Genomic DNA, 17,346 nt, shown 5'->3' with positions numbered 1-17,346 from the left:
AAATAAAATAAAATTGGGGTGCAATGGCACCACTTGTCCACCTGGGGGGGCGCGTGTCCCCACCTTACGCTCTCCCCATGTTTTAAATTCATTTCTGGCCATCTAGAGGGAAAAAATAAATAGGGGTGCAATAGCGCCACTTGTCCACCGGGGGGGGGGCGCGTGTCCCCCCATGTTTTAATTTCATGGGTGGCTATTTAGAAAAAGAAAAAAAAAATTGGGGTGCAATGGCGCCACTTGGCCACCGGGGGGTGGGCGCGTGTCCCCCCATGTTTTAATTTCATGGGTGGCTATTTAGAAAAAAAAAAAAAATTGGGGTGCAATGGCGCTACTTGTCCACCGGGGGTGGGGGGGTGGGTTTGGGGGGGCGCGTTTCCCGACCTTACACTCTCCCCATGTTTTCATTTCATGGGGGGGTGTCTATTTTTTCCCCCAAAAAATATTTTTTTGGAGTGCAATGGCGCCACGTGTCCACCTGGGTGGGAGGGGGTGTCTGGGGTTTCCCCCCCCCTTACAGTCTCCCCATGTTTTTACTTCATGGGCGGCCTCTGTTTTATTTTAATTTTTTTTCCCAAAAATTTTCTCGGGGTCTGCTGCACCGGCGCCAGGCGTCCACCGGGGGGCGCCACCGTGCCGGTCGGGCCCGTGCCCCCTCCCCAGCCACCCATTGGCCCCTCAGGCCTCGGGGCGGTGGTCCCGGGAGGCCGACTCCCCTCTGCGGAGGCCCCAATGAGGTCGGATCTGGGTGCCCGCGTCCGTCCGGCGCTTCCAAGGCCTCGGGGAAGAGAGGGGGAAGTCGCCGCTGAAGGTTGCGCGCAGTGCCGATGGCGAGACCCACGGGGGAATTCCTCCCCCGGATTGTTAGGAGCGGGCAAGAGAGAAGGACGGGGCGGGGTCTTATCCCACCCGACGAGGCCCAGGCGGTGCTCCATGAGACCCATGGGGACTCTGCGAGCGAGGTGGCCCGGAGAGGGAACCAGGAGTGCAAGGGAGGTTCTGTGTCTGAGGTTGCCCGGGCAGGGCTCCAGGCGTAAAAGGGCAGAGAGGCCCCTCTGCTATCATGGAAGCCTGCGTGGGCTGAACAGGGCGAATCTTCTCCCTCCCTTTACCAGGAGCGTGAGGGAGTTGCCGTGACGGAGCTGGCCCGAGCAGGGAACCGGAGGGTGACCGGGGTGAGAGCCCCATCCACCAGTGCGGGAGCCCCGTGGGTCTCGCGTTGAGGCTTAATGAGGACGACCCTTCCCTGCGGTGCACTGCCACCTGGTGGCAGACAGGGGAACTGCAACCTCTGGAAGTCCCAATGAGGTCGGGAAAAAGGGCCCGATGCCGGGACCCGGTTCCAGGAGGTCGGGTAAAATCCGCCGGCGCCCCGCAAAAGGTGGCGCGCAGCAGCGACGCCGTGACGTCCGAGGGAATTCCTCGGGCGGATTCATAGGTGGCGAAGAGATGCGAGAGAGCCAGGAAGAGATCCGTGGGGCGCAGCGCGAGTTTTCCCAAAGTTTCTCCCGAGTTACCCTTCCGATCGATGGGGCACTCTTTGTCCCAGGTTGATTCTGCTGAAAGGGCATGGCTCCAAGAGTGCAAGGGAGGTTCTGTGTCTGAGGTTGCCCGGGCAGGGCTCCAGGCGTAAAAGGGCAGAGAGGCCCCTCTGCTATCATGGAAGCCTGCGTGGGCTGAACAGGGCGAATCTTCTCCTTCCCTTTACCAGGAGCGTGAGGGAGTTGCCGTGACGGAGCTGGCCCGAGCAGGGATCCGGAGGGTGACCGGGGTGAGATCCCCATCCACCAGTGTGGAAGCCCCGTGGGTCTCGCGTTGAGGATTAATGAGGACGACCCTTCCCTGCGGTGCACTGCCACCTGGTGGCAGACAGGGGAACTGCAACCTCTGGAAGTCCCAATGAGGTCGGGAAAAAGGGCCCGATGCCGGGACCCGGTTCCAGGAGGTCGGGTAAAATCCGCCGGCGCCCCGCAAAAGGTGGCGCGCAGCAGCGACGCCGTGACGTCCGAGGGAATTCCTCGGGCGGATTCATAGGTGGCGAAGAGATGCGAGAGAGAGATCCAGGAAGAGATCCGTGGGGGCGCGGCTCGATGCGCCCCCCGAGCCACCCTTCCGATTGATGAGGCACCCCGCGTCCCAGCGGGGAGGGACGATCGCTCGGCCGGAACCCAGGGCTCCCGGCCAGTTTCACGGGGTGAACCCGACCCTCCCTTGGCCCACGGCACGCCTGGCACCCCTCCGCCGTGAGGGCGTCCGGTCCACATGGCGTCCGCCTCGCGCTCCGACCCCCTTTCTCCGGGGGGGACAAGGAGGACAGGTGGGCCCCGTCTGACTCCAGGCGGTCGCGGTCTGCTCCGTCTGTCATCCCCAACTCAGGCGTTCGATACCGCAAGGGTCTTCCGTGGAGGCTGTCCATGCTCCCGGGTGAGGCGCTCACCCCCGGGCCCCGGCAGAGCACTCGATTTCCCTGGAACCGCTCGAGTGCCGACCCGCGAAACAGACCATTTCCTGGGCTTCCGTTGCTAAATCATTCGTAGACAACCTGATTCTGGGTCAGGGTTTCGTGCGCAGCAGAGCAGCTCCCTTGCTGCGATCTATTGAAAGTCATCCCTCGAGCCAAGCTTTTGTCGATTTCCAGCGGGGGTGGCCATGCGGGGCGTCCTGCGTGCGCCGCGCACCCGACGACTCCTGCCCTGGCCGGCCTGACTTGGCCCGGGGAGGAGTAGAATGCCAGGGCCCTTTCCCTCGGGGCGGGAGGGTCCCGCCTGCGACCAAAAAAAAACAGCAAGTCCATCCGCCCGGACTTGGCCGGTGCCCCATCCCCGGTGCCCCGCTCGGTGCCTCGGTCCCGAGCAGGAGACCGGGGTGAGAGCCCCATCCACCTGTGCAGGAGCCCCTTGGGTCTCGCGTTGATTCTTAATGAGGACGACCCTTCCCAGAGGTGCACTGCCACCTGGTGGCAGACAGGGGAACTGCAACCTCTGGAAGTCCCGATGAGGTCGGGAAAAAGGGCCCAATGCCGGGACCCGGTTCCAGGAAGTCGGGTAAAATCCGGCGGCTCCCCGCAAAAGGTGGCGCGCAGCAGCGACGCCTTGACGTCCGAGGGAATTCCTCGGGCGGATTCATAGGTGGCGAAGAGATGCGAGAGAGAGAGCCAGGAAGAGATCCGTGGGGCGCAGCGCGAGTTTTCCCAAAGTTTCACCCGAGTTACCCTTCCGATCGATGGGGGCACTCTTTGTCCCAGGTTGATTCTGCTGAAAGGGCATGGCTCCAAGAGTGCAAGGGAGGTTCTGTGTCTGAGGTTGCCCGGGCAGGGCTCAAGGCGTAAAAGGGCAGAGAGGCCCCTCTGCTATCATGGAAGCCTGCGTAGGCTGAACAGGGTGAATCTTCTCCCTCCCTTTACCAGGAGCGTGAGGGAGTTGCCGTGACGGAGCTGGCCCGAGCAAGGAACCGGAGGGTGACCGGGAAGAGAGCCCCATCCACCAGTGAGGGAGCCCCTTGGGTCTCGCGTTGAGGCTTAATGAGGAGGACAGCCCTTCCCTGCAGTGCACTGCCACCTGGTGGCAGACAGGGGAACTGCATCCTGTGGAAGTCCCGATGAGGTCGGGAAAAAGGGCCCGATGCCGCGACCCGTTTCCAGGAGGTCAGGTAAAATCCGCCGGCGCCCCGCAAAAGGAGGCGCGCAGCAGCGACGCCGTGACGTCCGAGGGAATTCCTAGGGCGGATTCATAGGTGGCGAAGAGATGCGAGAGAGAGAGCCAGGAAAAGATCCGTGGGGCGCAGCGCGAGTTTTCCCAAAGTTTCACCCGAGTTACCCTTCCGATCGATGGGGGCACTCTTTGTCCCAGGTTGATTATGCTGATAGGGCATGGCTCCAAGAGTGCAAGGGAGGTTCTGTGTCTGAGGTTGACCGGGCAGGGCTCCAGGCGTAAAAGGGCAGAGAGGCCCCTCTGCTATCATGGAAGCCTGCGTGGGAAGAACAGGGCGAATCTTCTCCCTCCCTTTACCCGGAGCGTGAGGGAGTTGCCATGACTGAGCTGGCCCGAGCTGGAGACCGGGGTGAGAGCCCCATCCACCTGTGCAGGAGCCCCTTGGGTCTCGCATTGATTCTTAATGAGGACGACCCTTCCCTGAGGTGCACTGCCACCTGGTGGCAGACAGGGGAACTGCAACCTCTGGAAGTCCCGATGAGGTCGGGAAAAAGGGCCCGATGCCGGGACTTGGTTCCAGGAGGTCGGGTAAAATCTGCCGGCGCCCCGCAAAAGGTGGCGCGCAGCAGCGACGCCGTGACGTCGGAGGGAATTCCTCGGGCGGGTTCATAGGTGGCGAAGAGATGCGAGAGAGAGAGCCAGGAAGAGATCCGTGGGACGCAGCGCGAGTTTTCCCAAAGTTTCACCCGAGTTATCCTTCCGATCGATGGGGGCACTCTTTGTCCCAGGTTGATTCTGCTGAAAGGGCATGGCTCCAAGAGTGCAAGGAGGTTCTGTGTCTGAGATTGCCCGGGCAGGGCTCCAGGCGTAAAAGGGCAGAGAGGCCCCTCTGCTATCATGGAAGCCTGCGTGGGCTGAACAGGGCAAATCTTCTCCCTCCCGTTACCAGGAGCGTGAGGGAGTTGCCGTGACGGAGCTGGCCCGAGCAGGGAACTGGAGGGAGACCGGGGAGAGAGCCCCATCCACCAGTGCGGAAGCCCCGTGGGTCTCGCATTGAGGCTTAATGAGGACGACCCTTCCCTGCGGTGCACTGCCACCTGGTGGCAGACAGGGGAACTGCAATCTCTGGAAGTCCCGATGAGTTCGGGAAAAAGGGCCCGATGCCGGGACCCGGTTCCAGGAGGTCGGGTAAAATCCACCGGCACCCCGCAAAAGGTGGCGCGCAGCAGCGACGCCGTGATGTCCGAGGGAATTCCTCGTGTGGATTCATAGGTGGCGAAGAGATGCGAGAGAGAGAGCCAGGAAGAGATCCGTGGGGCCCAGCGCGAGTTTTCCCAAAGTTTCACCCGAGTTACCCTTCCGATCGATGGGGGCACTCTTTGTCCCAGGTTGATTCTGCTGAAAGGGCATGGCTCCAAGAGTGCAAGGGAGGTTCTGTGTCTGAGGTTGCCCGGGCAGGGCTCCAGGTGTTAAAGGGCAGAGAGGCCCCTCTGCTATCATGGAAGCCTGAGTGGGCTGAACAGGGCGAATCTTCTCCCTCCCTTTACCAGGAGCGTGATGGAGTTGCCGTGACGGAGCTGGCCCGAGCAGGGAACCGGAGGGTGACCGGGGTGAGAGCCCCATCCACCAGTGCGGGAGCCCCGTGGGTCTCGCGTTGAGGCTTAATGAGGACGACCCCTCCCTGCGGTGCACTGCCACCTGGTGGCAGACAGGGGATCTGCAACCTCTGGAAGTCCCGATGAGGTTGGGAAAAAGGGCCCGATGCAGGGACCCGGTTCCAGGAGGTCGGGTAAAATCCGCCGTCGCCCTGCAAAAGGTGGCGTGCAGCAGCGACGCCGTGACGTCCGAGGGAATTCCTCGGGCGGATTCATAGGTGGCGAAGAGATGCGAGAGAGAGAGCCAGGAAGAGATCCATGGGGTGCAGCGCGAGTTTTCCCAAAGTTTCACCCGAGTTACCCTTCCTATCGATGGGGACACTCTTTGTCCCAGGTTGATTCTGCTGAAAGGGCAGGGCTCCAAGAGAGCAAGGGAGTTTCTGTGTCTGAGGTTGCCCAGGCAGGGCTACATGCGTTTAAGGGCAGAGAGGCCCCTCTGCTATCATGGAAGCCTGCATGGGCTGAACAGGGCAAATCTTCTCCCTCCCTTTACCAGGAGCGTGAGGGAGTTGCCATGACTGAGCTGGCCCGAGCAGGAGACCGGGGTGAGAGCCCCATCCACCTGTGCAGGAGCCCCTTGGGTCTTGCGTTGATTCTTAATGAGGACGACCCTTCCCAGAGGTGCACTGCCACCTGGTGGCAGACAGGGGAACTGCAACCTCTGGAAGTCCCGATGAGGTCGGGAAAAAGGGCCCGATGCCGGGACCCGGTTCCAGGAGGTCGGGTAAAATCCGGCGGCGCCCCGCAAAAGGTGGCGCGCAGCAGCGACGCCGTGACGTCCGAGGGAATTGCTCGGGCGGATTCATAGGTGGCGAAGAGATGCGAGAGAGAGAGCCAGGAAGAGATCCATGGGGCACAGCGCGAGTTTTCCCAAAGTTTCACCCGAGTAACCCTTCCAATCGATGGGGCACTCTTAGTCCCAGGTTGATTCTGCTGAAAGGGCATGGCTCCAAGAGTGCAAGGGAGGTTCTGTGTCTGAGGTTGCCCGGGCAGGGCTCCAGGCGTAAAAGGGCAGAGAGGCCCCTCTGCTATCATGGAAGCCTGCGTGTGCTGAACAGGGTGAATCTTCTCCCTCCCTTTACCAGGAGCGTGAGGGAGTTGCCATGACGGAGCTGGCCCGAGCAGGGAACCGGAGGGTGACCGGGGTGAGAGCCCCATCCACCAGTGCGGGAGCCCCGTGGGTCTCGCGTTGAGGCTTAATGAGGACGACCCTTCCCTGCGGTGCACTGCCACCTGGTGGCAGACAGGGGAACTGCAACCTCTGGAAGTCCCAATGAGGTCGGGAAAAAGGGCCCGATGCCGGGACTTGGTTCCAGGAGGTCGGGTAAAATCTGCCGGCGCCCCGCAAAAGGTGGCGCGCAGCAGCGACGCCGTGACGTCGGAGGGAATTCCTCGGGCGGGTTCATAGGTGGCGAAGAGATGCGAGAGAGAGAGCCAGGAAGAGATCCGTGGGACGCAGCGCGAGTTTTCCCAAAGTTTCACCCGAGTTATCCTTCCGATCGATGGGGGCACTCTTTGTCCCAGGTTGATTCTGCTGAAAGGGCATGGCTCCAAGAGTGCAAGGAGGTTCTGTGTCTGAGATTGCCCGGGCAGGGCTCCAGGCGTAAAAGGGCAGAGAGGCCCCTCTGCTATCATGGAAGCCTGCGTGGGCTGAACAGGGCAAATCTTCTCCCTCCCTTTACCCGGAGCGTGAGGGAGTTGCCATGACTGAGCTGGCCCGAGCTGGAGACCGGGGTGAGAGCCCCATCCACCTGTGCAGGAGCCCCTTGGGTCTCGCGTTGATTCTTAATGAGGACGACCCTTCCCTGAGGTGCACTGCCACCTGGTGGCAGACAGGGGAACTGCAACCTCTGGAAGTCCCGATGAGGTCGGGAAAAAGGGCCCGATGCCGGGACTTGGTTCCAGGAGGTCGGGTAAAATCTGCCGGCGCCCCGCAAAAGGTGGCGCGCAGCAGCGACGCCGTGACGTCGGAGGGAATTCGTCGGGCGGGTTCATAGGTGGCGAAGAGATGTGAGAGAGAGAGCCAGGAAGAGATCCGTGGGGCCCAGCGCGAGTTTTCCCAAAGTTTCACCCGAGTTACCCTTCCGATCGATGGGGGCACTCTTTGTCCCAGGTTGATTCTGCTGAAAGGGCATGGCTCCAAGAGTGCAAGGGAGGTTCTGTGTCTGAGGTTGCCCGGGCAGGGCTCCAGGTGTTAAAGGGCAGAGAGGCCCCTCTGCTATCATGGAAGCCTGAGTGGGCTGAACAGGGCGAATCTTCTCCCTCCCTTTACCAGGAGCGTGAGGGAGTTGCCGTGACGGAGCTGGCCCGAGCAGGGAACCGGAGGGTGACCGGGGTGAGAGCCCCATCCACCAGTGCGGGAGCCCCGTGGGTCTCGCGTTGAGGCTTAATGAGGACGACCCCTCCCTGCGGTGCACTGCCACCTGGTGGCAGACAGGGGATCTGCAACCTCTGGAAGTCCCGATGAGGTTGGGAAAAAGGGCCCGATGCAGGGACCCGGTTCCAGGAGGTCGGGTAAAATCCGCCGTCGCCCTGCAAAAGGTGGCGTGCAGCAGCGACGCCGTGACGTCCGAGGGAATTCCTCGGGCTAATTCATAGGTGGCGAAGAGATGCGAGAGAGAGAGCCAGGAAGAGATCCATGGGGTGCAGCGCGAGTTTTCCCAAAGTTTCACCCGAGTTACCCTTCCGATCGATGGGGACACTCTTTGTCCCAGGTTGATTCTGCTGAAAGGGCAGGGCTCCAAGAGAGCAAGGGAGTTTCTGTGTCTGAGGTTGCCCAGGCAGGGCTACATGCGTTTAAGGGCAGAGAGGCCCCTCTGCTATCATGGAAGCCTGCATGGGCTGAACAGGGCAAATCTTCTCCCTCCCTTTACCAGGAGCGTGAGGGAGTTGCCATGACTGAGCTGGCCCGAGCAGGAGACCGGGGTGAGAGCCCCATCCACCTGTGCAGGAGCCCCTTGGGTCTTGCGTTGATTCTTAATGAGGACGACCCTTCCCAGAGGTGCACTGCCACCTGGTGGCAGACAGGGGAACTGCAACCTCTGGAAGTCCCGATGAGGTCGGGAAAAAGGGCCTGATGCCGGGACCCGGTTCCAGGAGGTCGGGTAAAATCCGGCGGCGCCCCGCAAAAGGTGGCACGCAGCAGCGACGCCGTGACGTCCGAGGGAATTGCTCGGGCTGATTCATAGGTGGCGAAGAGATGCGAGAGAGAGAGCCAGGAAGAGATCCATGGGGCACAGAGCGAGTTTTCCCAAAGTTTCACCCGAGTAACCCTTCCAATCGATGGGGCACTCTTAGTCCCAGGTTGATTCTGCTGAAAGGGCATGGCTCCAAGAGTGCAAGGGAGGTTCTGTGTCTGAGGTTGCCCGGGCAGGGCTCCAGGCGTAAAAGGGCAGAGAGGCCCCTCTGCTATCATGGAAGCCTGCGTGGGCTGAACAGGGTGAATCTTCTCCCTCCCTTTACCAGGAGCGTGAGGGAGTTGCCATGACGGAGCTGGCCCGAGCAGGGAACCGGAAGGTGACCGGGGTGAGAGCCCCATCCACCAGTGCGGGAGCCCCGTGGGTCTCGTGTTGAGGCTTAATGAGGACGACCCTTCCCTGCGGTGCACTGCCACCTGGTGGCAGACAGGGGAACTGCAACCTCTGGAAGTCCCAATGAGGTCGGGAAAAAGGGCCCGATGCCAGGACCCGGTTCCAGGATGTTGGGTAAAATCCGCCGGCGCCCCGCAAAAGGTGGCGCGCAGCAGCGACGCCGTGACGTCCGAGGGAATTCCTCGGGCGGATTCATAGGTGGCGAAGAGATGCGAGAGAGAGAGCCAGGAAGAGATCCGTGGGGCGCAGCGCGAGTTTTCCCAAAGTTTCACCCGAGTTACCCTTCCGATCGATGGGGGCACTCTTTGTCCCAGGTTGATTCTGCTGAAAGGGCAGGGCTCCAAGAGAGCAAGGGAGGTTCTGTGTCTGAGGTTGCCCAGGCAGGGCTCCATGCGTTAAAGGGCAGATAGGCCCCTCTGCTATCATGGAAGCCTGCATGGGCTGAACAGGGCAAATCTTCTCCCTCCCTTTACCAGGAGCGTGAGGGAGTTGCCATGACTGAGCTGGCCCGAGCAGCAGACCGGGGTGAGAGCCCCATCCACCTGTGCAGGAGCCCCTAGGGTCTCGCGTTGATTCTTAATGAGGATGACCCTTCCCAGAGGTGCACTGCCACCTGGTGGCAGACAGGGGAACTGCAACCTCTGGAAGTCCCGATGAGGTCGGGAAAAAGGGCCCGATGCCGGGACCCGGTTCCAGGAGGTCGGGTAAAATCCGGCGGCGCCCCGCAAAAGGTGGCGCGCAGCAGCGACGCCGTGACGTCCGAGGGAATTCCTCGGGCGGATTCATAGGTGGCGAAGAGATGCGAGAGAGAGAGCCAGGAAGAGATCCGTGGGACGCAGCGCGAGTTTTCCCAAAGTTTCACCCGAGTTATCCTTCCGATTGATGGGGGCACTCTTTGTCCCAGGTTGATTCTGCTGAAAGGGCATGGCTCCAAGAGTGCAAGGAGGTTCTGTGTCTGAGATTGCCCGGGCAGGGCTCCAGGCGTAAAAGGGCAGAGAGGCCCCTCTGCTATCATGGAAGCCTGCGTGGGCTGAACAGGGCAAATCTTCTCCCTCCCTTTACCAGGAGCGTGAGGGAGTTGCCGTGACGGAGCTGGCCCGAGCAGGGAACTGGAGGGAGACCGGGGAGAGAGCCCCATCCACCAATGCGGAAGCCCCGTGGGTCTCGCATTGAGGCTTAATGAGGACGACCCTTCCCTGCGGTGCACTGCCACCTGGTGGCAGACAGGGGAACTGCAATCTCTGGAAGTCCCGATGAGTTCGGGAAAAAGGGCCCGATGCCGGGACCCGGTTCCAGGAGGTCGGGTAAAATCCACCGGCACCCCGCAAAAGGTGGCGCGCAGCAGCGACGCCGTGACGTCCGAGGGAATTCCTCGTGTGGATTCATAGGTGGCGAAGAGATGCGAGAGAGAGAGCCAGGAAGAGATCCGTGGGGCCCAGCGCGAGTTTTCCCAAAGTTTCACCCGAGTTACCCTTCCGATCGATGGGGGCACTCTTTGTCCCAGGTTGATTCTGCTGAAAGGGCATGGCTCCAAGAGTGCAAGGGAGGTTCTGTGTCTGAGGTTGCCCGGGCAGGGCTCCAGGTGTTAAAGGGCAGAGAGGCCCCTCTGCTATCATGGAAGCCTGAGTGGGCTGAACAGGGCGAATCTTCTCCCTCCCTTTACCAGGAGCGTGAGGGAGTTGCCGTGACGGAGCTGGCCCGAGCAGGGAACCGGAGGGTGACCGGGGTGAGAGCCCCATCCACCAGTGCGGGAGCCCCGTGGGTCTCGCATTGAGGCTTAATGAGGACGACCCTTCCCTGCGGTGCACTGCCACCTGGTGGCAGACAGGGGAACTGCAACCTCTGGAAGTCCTGATGAGTTCGGGAAAAAGGGCCCGATGCAGGGACCCGGTTCCAGGAGGTCGGGTAAAATCCGCCGGCGCCCTGCAAAAGGTGGCGTGCAGCAGCGACGCCGTGACATCCGAGGGAATGTGTCGTAGACAACCTGATTCTGGGTCAGGGTTTCGTGCGCAGCAGAGCAGCTCCCTTGCTGCGATCTATTGAAAGTCATCCCTCGAGCCAAGCTTTTGTCGATTTCCAGCGGGGCGTCCTGCGTGCGCCGCGCACCCGACGACTCCTGCCCTGGCCGGCCCGACTTGGCCCGGGGAGGAGGAGAATGCCAGGGCCCTTTCCCTCGGGGTGGGAGGGTCCCGCCTGCGACCAAAAAAAAACAGCAAGTCCATCCGCCCGGACTTGGCCGACGCCCCATCCCCGGTGCCCGCTCGGTGCCTCGGTCCCCGCGGGAGAGTGGTGACCCCGGGGTCCCTCTCTCCCCTGGGCGGCATCCACCTTCCCTGGGCTTAAGGGCCGGCGGGGAGGGCAAGGATGAAGGCACTCGGGCGACGCATTCTCCACCTCCGAGAACATGGCCTCCCCGGGCTTTACAGTGGGTTTTTTTGTTGGGGAGGATTGGGGGCGACTTTTTTGCTTTATTGGGAGGGGGTAGTCTACCCATAGGTAGTTGTCGGCATTTTTTTTATTGGGAGGGGTTAGTCTACCCGGCGGTAGGTGTCGGCAAATTTTTTTTAATTTTTTTGTTTTGTTTCATTTGAAGGGGAGGCTGTCTACCCTGCTTAGTTGTCGGCATCTTTTTTTATTGTGAGGGGTTCAGTCTACCCAGGTTTAGATGTCATCATATTTTTCAAAGGTGGTGAGAGAGCCGCCGGGTTCCCCTCCCTGGGATTAAGGGTTGACAGGCGGGCACATGCTGGGACTCGAGGCCTGATTGGTTCTTTCAAAAAGGCGCGCTGCGTCACTCACAGAACCAGGCAGCTTCGGGTTTTTTCTGCGTCACACACAGAACCAGGAAGCTTCAGGTATTCGTGCCACTGTGGGGAGGTTTCTCCAGCTGGACTGCTTTTGCTGTGCCGGTAGGTGTCGGCCTTTTGCTTCGTTTACCATGCATATTTTATCACGGGAGGGCTGACCCTTATTTTTCTGGTTTATTTTAAAGGTGGAAAATATGGAGCTAAGCGGTGCACCCGGTGACATCACTGACAGCAGCACTGACGGCAGTGACAAAGACTATTTCCCTGACTCCTCTGAGGCGGACAGTTTGGAAGACAGCAGCGGGGATGAGTGGGCCCATCATGGGACACATATGCTGGCTGAGGGTTACTCTGCTATCAAAGATTCTCCAATTTCTGGCCCAGGTTTCTGCTCCTCAAAAAAAAAACACGCTGTGACAGTCCAGGTACTTACCAAAAAATGTGGTGGCTCAAAGGTGTATAAAAAAAAGAACTATTGTCTATGGTGCGAGAAGCCATTCTCAAAACTTGCAAGGCATGTGGAGGCCATCCACCACGATGAGCCTGAGGCAGCCCGGGCACTGAGCTACCCAAAGTGCTCAAGGGAAAGGCGGCTACAGCTTAACTTGTCCACCGGGGGGGCGCGTGTCCCCACCTTACGCTCTCCCCATGTTTTAATTTCATTCGTGGCTATTTAGAAAAAAAAAAATTGTGGTGCAATGGCGCCACTTGTCCACCGGGGGGGTGCGTTTCCCGACATTACACTTTCCCCATGTTTTCATTTCATGGGGGGGGGCGTCTATTTTTTCACCCAAAACATATTTTTGGGGTGCAATGGCGCCACGTGTCCACCAGGGTGGGAGGGGGTGCCTGGGTTTTTTTTTTCACCACCTTACAGTCTCCCCATGTTTTTATTTCATGAGCAGCCTCTGTTTTATTTTAATTTTTTTTCCGAAAAATTTTCTTGGGGTGCTGCTGCACCGGCGCCTGGCGTCCGCCGGGGGGCGCCACCGTGCCGGTCGGGCCCATGCCCGCTCCCCAGCCACCCATTGGCCCCTCAGGACTCGGTGCGGCGGTCCCAGGAGGCCGACTCCCCTCGGCGGAGGCCCCAATGAGGTCGGATCAGGGTGCCCGCATCCGGCCGGCGCTTCCAAGGCCTCGGGGAAGAGAGGGGGAAGTCGCCGCTGAAAGTGGTGCGCAGCGCCGATGGCGAAACCCACAGGGGAATTCCTCCCCCGGATTGTTAGGAGCAGGCAAGAGAGAAGGGTGGGGCGGGGTCTTATCCCACCCGACGAGGCCCAGGCCGTGCTCCATGAGACCCATGGGGACTCTGCGAGCGAGGTGGCCAGGAGATTGAACCAGGAGTGCAAGGGAGGTTCTGTGTCTGAGGTTGCCCGGGCAGGGCTCCATGCATTAAAGGGCAGATAGGCCCCTCTGCTATCATGGAAGCCTGCATGGGCTGAACAGGGCAAATCTTCTCCCTCCCTTTACCAGGAGCATGAGGGAGTTGCCATGACGGAGCTGGCCCGAGCAGGTGACCGGGGTGAGAGCCCAATCCACCTGTGCAGGAGCCCCTTGGGTCTCGCGTTGATTCTTAATGAGGACGACCCTTACCTGAGGTGCACTGCCACCTGGTGGCAGACAGGGGAACTGCAACCTCTGGAAGTCCCGATGAGGATGGGAAAAAGGGCCCGATGCCGGGACCCGGTTCCAGGATGTTGGGTAAAATCCGCCGGCACCCCGCAGAAGGTGGCGCGCAGCAGCGACGCCATGACGTCCGAGGGAATTCCTCGGGCGGATTCATAGGTGGCGAAGAGATGCGAGAGAGAGAGCCAGGAAGAGATCCGTGGGGCGCAGCGCGAGTTTTCCCTAAGTTTCACCAGAGTTACCCTTCCGATCGATGGGGGCACTCTTTGTCCCAGGTTGATTCTGCTGAAAGGGCATGGCTCCAAGAGTGCAAGGGAGGTTCTGTGTCTGAGGTTGCCCGGGCAGGGCTCCAGGCGTAAAAGTGCAGAGAGGCCCCTCTGCTATCATGGAAGCCTGCGTGGGCTGAACAGGGTGAATCTTCTCCCTCCCTTTACCAGGAGCGTGAGGGAGTTGCCGTGACGGAGCTGGCCCGAGCAGGGAACCGGAGGGTGACCGGGGTGAGAGCCCCATCCACCAGTGCGGGAGCCCCGTGGGTCTCGCGTTGAGGCTTAATGAGGATGACCCTTCCCTGCGGTGCACTGCCACCTGGTTGCAAAAATTGAAATGCAACCTCTGGAAGTCCCGATGAGGTCGGGAAAAAGGGCCCGATGCCGCGACCCGGTTCCAGGAGGTCAGGTAAAATCCGCCGGCGCCCACCAAAAGGAGGCGCGCAGCAGCGACGCCGTGACGTCCGAGGGAATTCCTAGGGCGGATTCATAGGTGGCGAAGAGATGCGAGAGAGAGAGCCAGGAAAAGATCCGTGGGGCGCAGCGCGAGTTTTCCCAAAGTTTCACCCGATTTACCCTTCCGATCGATGGGGGCACTCTTTGTCCCAGGTTGTTTCTGCTGATAGGGCATGGCTCCAAGAGTGCAAGGGAGGTTCTGTGTCTGAGGTTGACCGGGCAGGGCTCCAGGCGTAAAAGGGCAGAGAGGCCGCTCTGCTATCATGGAAGCCTGCGTGGGCTGAACAGGGTGAATCTTCTCCCTCCATTTACCAGGAGCGTGAGGGAGTTGCCGTGACAGAGCTGGCCCGAGCAGGGAACCGGAGGGTGACCGGGGTGAGATCCCCATCCACCAGTGTGGAAGCCCCGTGGGTCTCGTGCTGAGGCTTAATGAGGACGACCCTTCCCTGCGGTGCACTGCGACCTGGTGGCAGACAGGGGAACTGCAACCTCTGGAAGTCCTGATGAGTTCGGGAAAAAGGGCCCGATGCAGGGACCCGGTTCCAGGAGGTCGGGTAAAATCCGCCGGCGCCCTGCAAAAGGTGGTGCGCAGCAGCGATGCCATGACGTCCGAGGGAATTCCTCGGGCGGATTCATAGGTGGCGAAGAGATGCGAGAGAGAGAGCCAGGAAGAGATCCGTGGGGGCGCGGCTCGATGCGCCCCCCGAGCCACCCTTCCGATTGATGAGGCACCCTGCGTCCCAGCGGGGAGGGACGATCGCTCGGCCGGAACCCAGGGGTCCCGGCCAGTTTCACGGGTGAACCCGACCCTCCCTTGGCCCACGGCGCGCCCGGCACCCCTCCGCCGTGAGGGCGTCCTGTCCACATGGCGTCCGCCTCGCGCTCCGACCCCCTTTCTCCGGGGGGGACAAGGAGGACAGGTGGGCCCCGTCTGACTCCAGGCGGTCGCGGTCTGCTCCGTCTGTCATCCCCAACTCAGGCGTTCGATACCGCAAGGGTCTTCCGTGGAGGCTGTCCATGCTCCCGGGTGAGGCGCTCACCCCCGGGCCCCGGCAGAGCACTCGATTTCCCTGGAACCGCTCGAGTGCCGACCCGCGAAACAGACCATTTCCTGGGCTTCCGTTGCTAAATCATTCGTAGACAACCTGATTCTGGGTCAGGGTTTCGTGCGCAGCAGAGCAGCTCCCTTGCTGCGATCTATTGAAAGTCATCCCTCGAGCCAAGCTTTTGTCGATTTCCAGCGGGGCGTCCTGCGTGCGCTGCGCACCCGACGACTCCTGCCCTGGCCGGCCCGACTTGGCCCGGGGAGGAGGAGAATGCCAGGGCCCTTTCCCTCGGGGCGGGACGGTCCCGCCTGCGACCAAAAAAAAACAGCAAGTCCATCCGCCCGGACTTGGCCGACGTACCATCCCCGGTGCCCCGCTCGGTGCCTCGGTCCCCGCGGGAGAGGGGTGACCCCGGGGTCCCTCTCTCCCCTGGGCGGCATCCACCTTCCCCGGGCTTAAAGGCCGGCGGGGAGGGCAAGGATGAAGGCACTCGGGCGACGCATTCTCCACCTCCGAGAACATGGCCTCCCCGGGCTTTACAGTGGGTTTTTTTGTTGGGGAGGATTAGAGGCGACTTTTTTGCTTTATTGGGAGGGGGTAGTCTACCCATAGGTAGTTGTCGGCATTTTTTTATTGGGAGGGGTTAGTCTACCCGGCGGTAGGTGTCGGCAAATTTTTTTTAATTTTTTTGTTTTGTTTCATTTGAAGGGGGGGCTGTCTACACTGCTTAGTTGTCGGCATCTTTTTTTATTGTGAGGGGTTCAGTCTACCCAGGTTTAGATGTCATCATATTTTTCAAAGGTAGTGAGAGAGCCGCCGGGTTCCCCTCCCTGGGATTAAGGGTTGACAGGCGGGCACATGCTGGGACTCGAGGCCTGATTGGTTCTTTCAAAAAGGCGTGCTGCGTCACTCACAGAACCAGGCAGCTTCGGGTTTTTTCTGCGTCACACACAGAACCAGGAAGCTTCAGGTATTCGTGCCACTGTGGGGAGGTTTCTCCAGCTGGACTGCTTTTGCTGTGCCGGTAGGTGTCGGCCTTTTGCTTCGTTTACCATGCATATTTTATCACGGGAGGGCTGACCCTTATTTTCCTGGTTTATTTTAAAGGTGGAAAATATGGAGCTAAGCGGTGCACCCGGTGACATCACTGACAGCAGCACTGACGGCAGTGACAAAGACTATTTCCCTGACTCCTCTGAGGCGGACAGTTTGGAAGACAGCAGCGGGGATGAGCGGGCCCATCATGGGACACATATGCTGGCTGAGGGTTACTCTGCTATCAAAGATTCTCCAATTTCTGGCCCAGGTTTCTGCTCCTCAAAAAAAAAACACGCTGTGACAGTCCAGGTACTTACCAAAAAATGTGATGGCTCAAAGGTGTATAAAAAAAAGAACTATTGTCTATGGTGCGAGAAGCCATTCTCAAAACTTGCAAGGCATGTGGAGGCCATCCACCACGATGAGCCTGAGGCAGCCCGGGCACTGAGCTACCCAAAGTGCTCAAGGGAAAGGCGGCTACAGCTTAACTTGTCCACCGGGGGGGCGCGTGTCCCCACCTTACGCTCTCCCCATGTTTTAATTTCATTCGTGGCTATTTAGAAAAAAAAAAAATTGCGGTGCAATGGCACCACTTGTCAACCGGGGGGAAGGGGGGCCTTGTGCGTGTCCCCCATGTTTTAATTTCATGGGTGGCTATTTAGAAAAAAAAAATTGGGGTGCAATGGCGCCACTTGTCCACCGGGGGGGTGCGTTTCCCGACCTTACACTTTCCCCATGTTTTCATTTCATGGGGGGGGCGTCTATTTTTTCACCCAAAAAATATTTTTGGGGTGCAATGGCGCCACGTGTCCACCAGGGTGGGAGGGGGTGCCTGGGTTTTTTTTTCCCCCACCTTACAGTCTCCCCATGTTTTTATTTCATGGGCGGCCTCTGTTTTATTTTAATTTTTTTTCCGAAAAATTTTCTTGGGGTGCTGCTGCACCGGCGCCTGGCGTCCGCCGGGGGGCGCCACCGTGCCGGTCGGGCCCATGCCCGCTCCCCAGCCACCCATTGGCCCCTCAGGACTCGGTGTGGCGGTCCCAGGAGGCCGACTCCCCTCGGCGGAGGCCCCAATGAGGTCGGATCAGGGTGCCCGCGTCCGGCCGGCGCTTCCAAGGCCTCGGGGAAGAGAGAGGGAAGTCGCCGCTGAAAGTGGTGCGCAGCGCCGATGGCGAAACCCACAGGGGAATTCCTCCCCCGGATTGTTAGGAGCAG

This window comes from Taudactylus pleione, unplaced genomic scaffold (genome assembly GCF_031769625.1).
Source record: "Taudactylus pleione unplaced genomic scaffold, aTauple2 ptg001628l, whole genome shotgun sequence".
NCBI classification, from domain to species: Eukaryota; Metazoa; Chordata; class Amphibia; order Anura; family Myobatrachidae; genus Taudactylus; species Taudactylus pleione.
The sequence above is the reverse complement of the archived record's forward strand: the minus strand, read 5'-3'. Positions refer to the sequence as shown.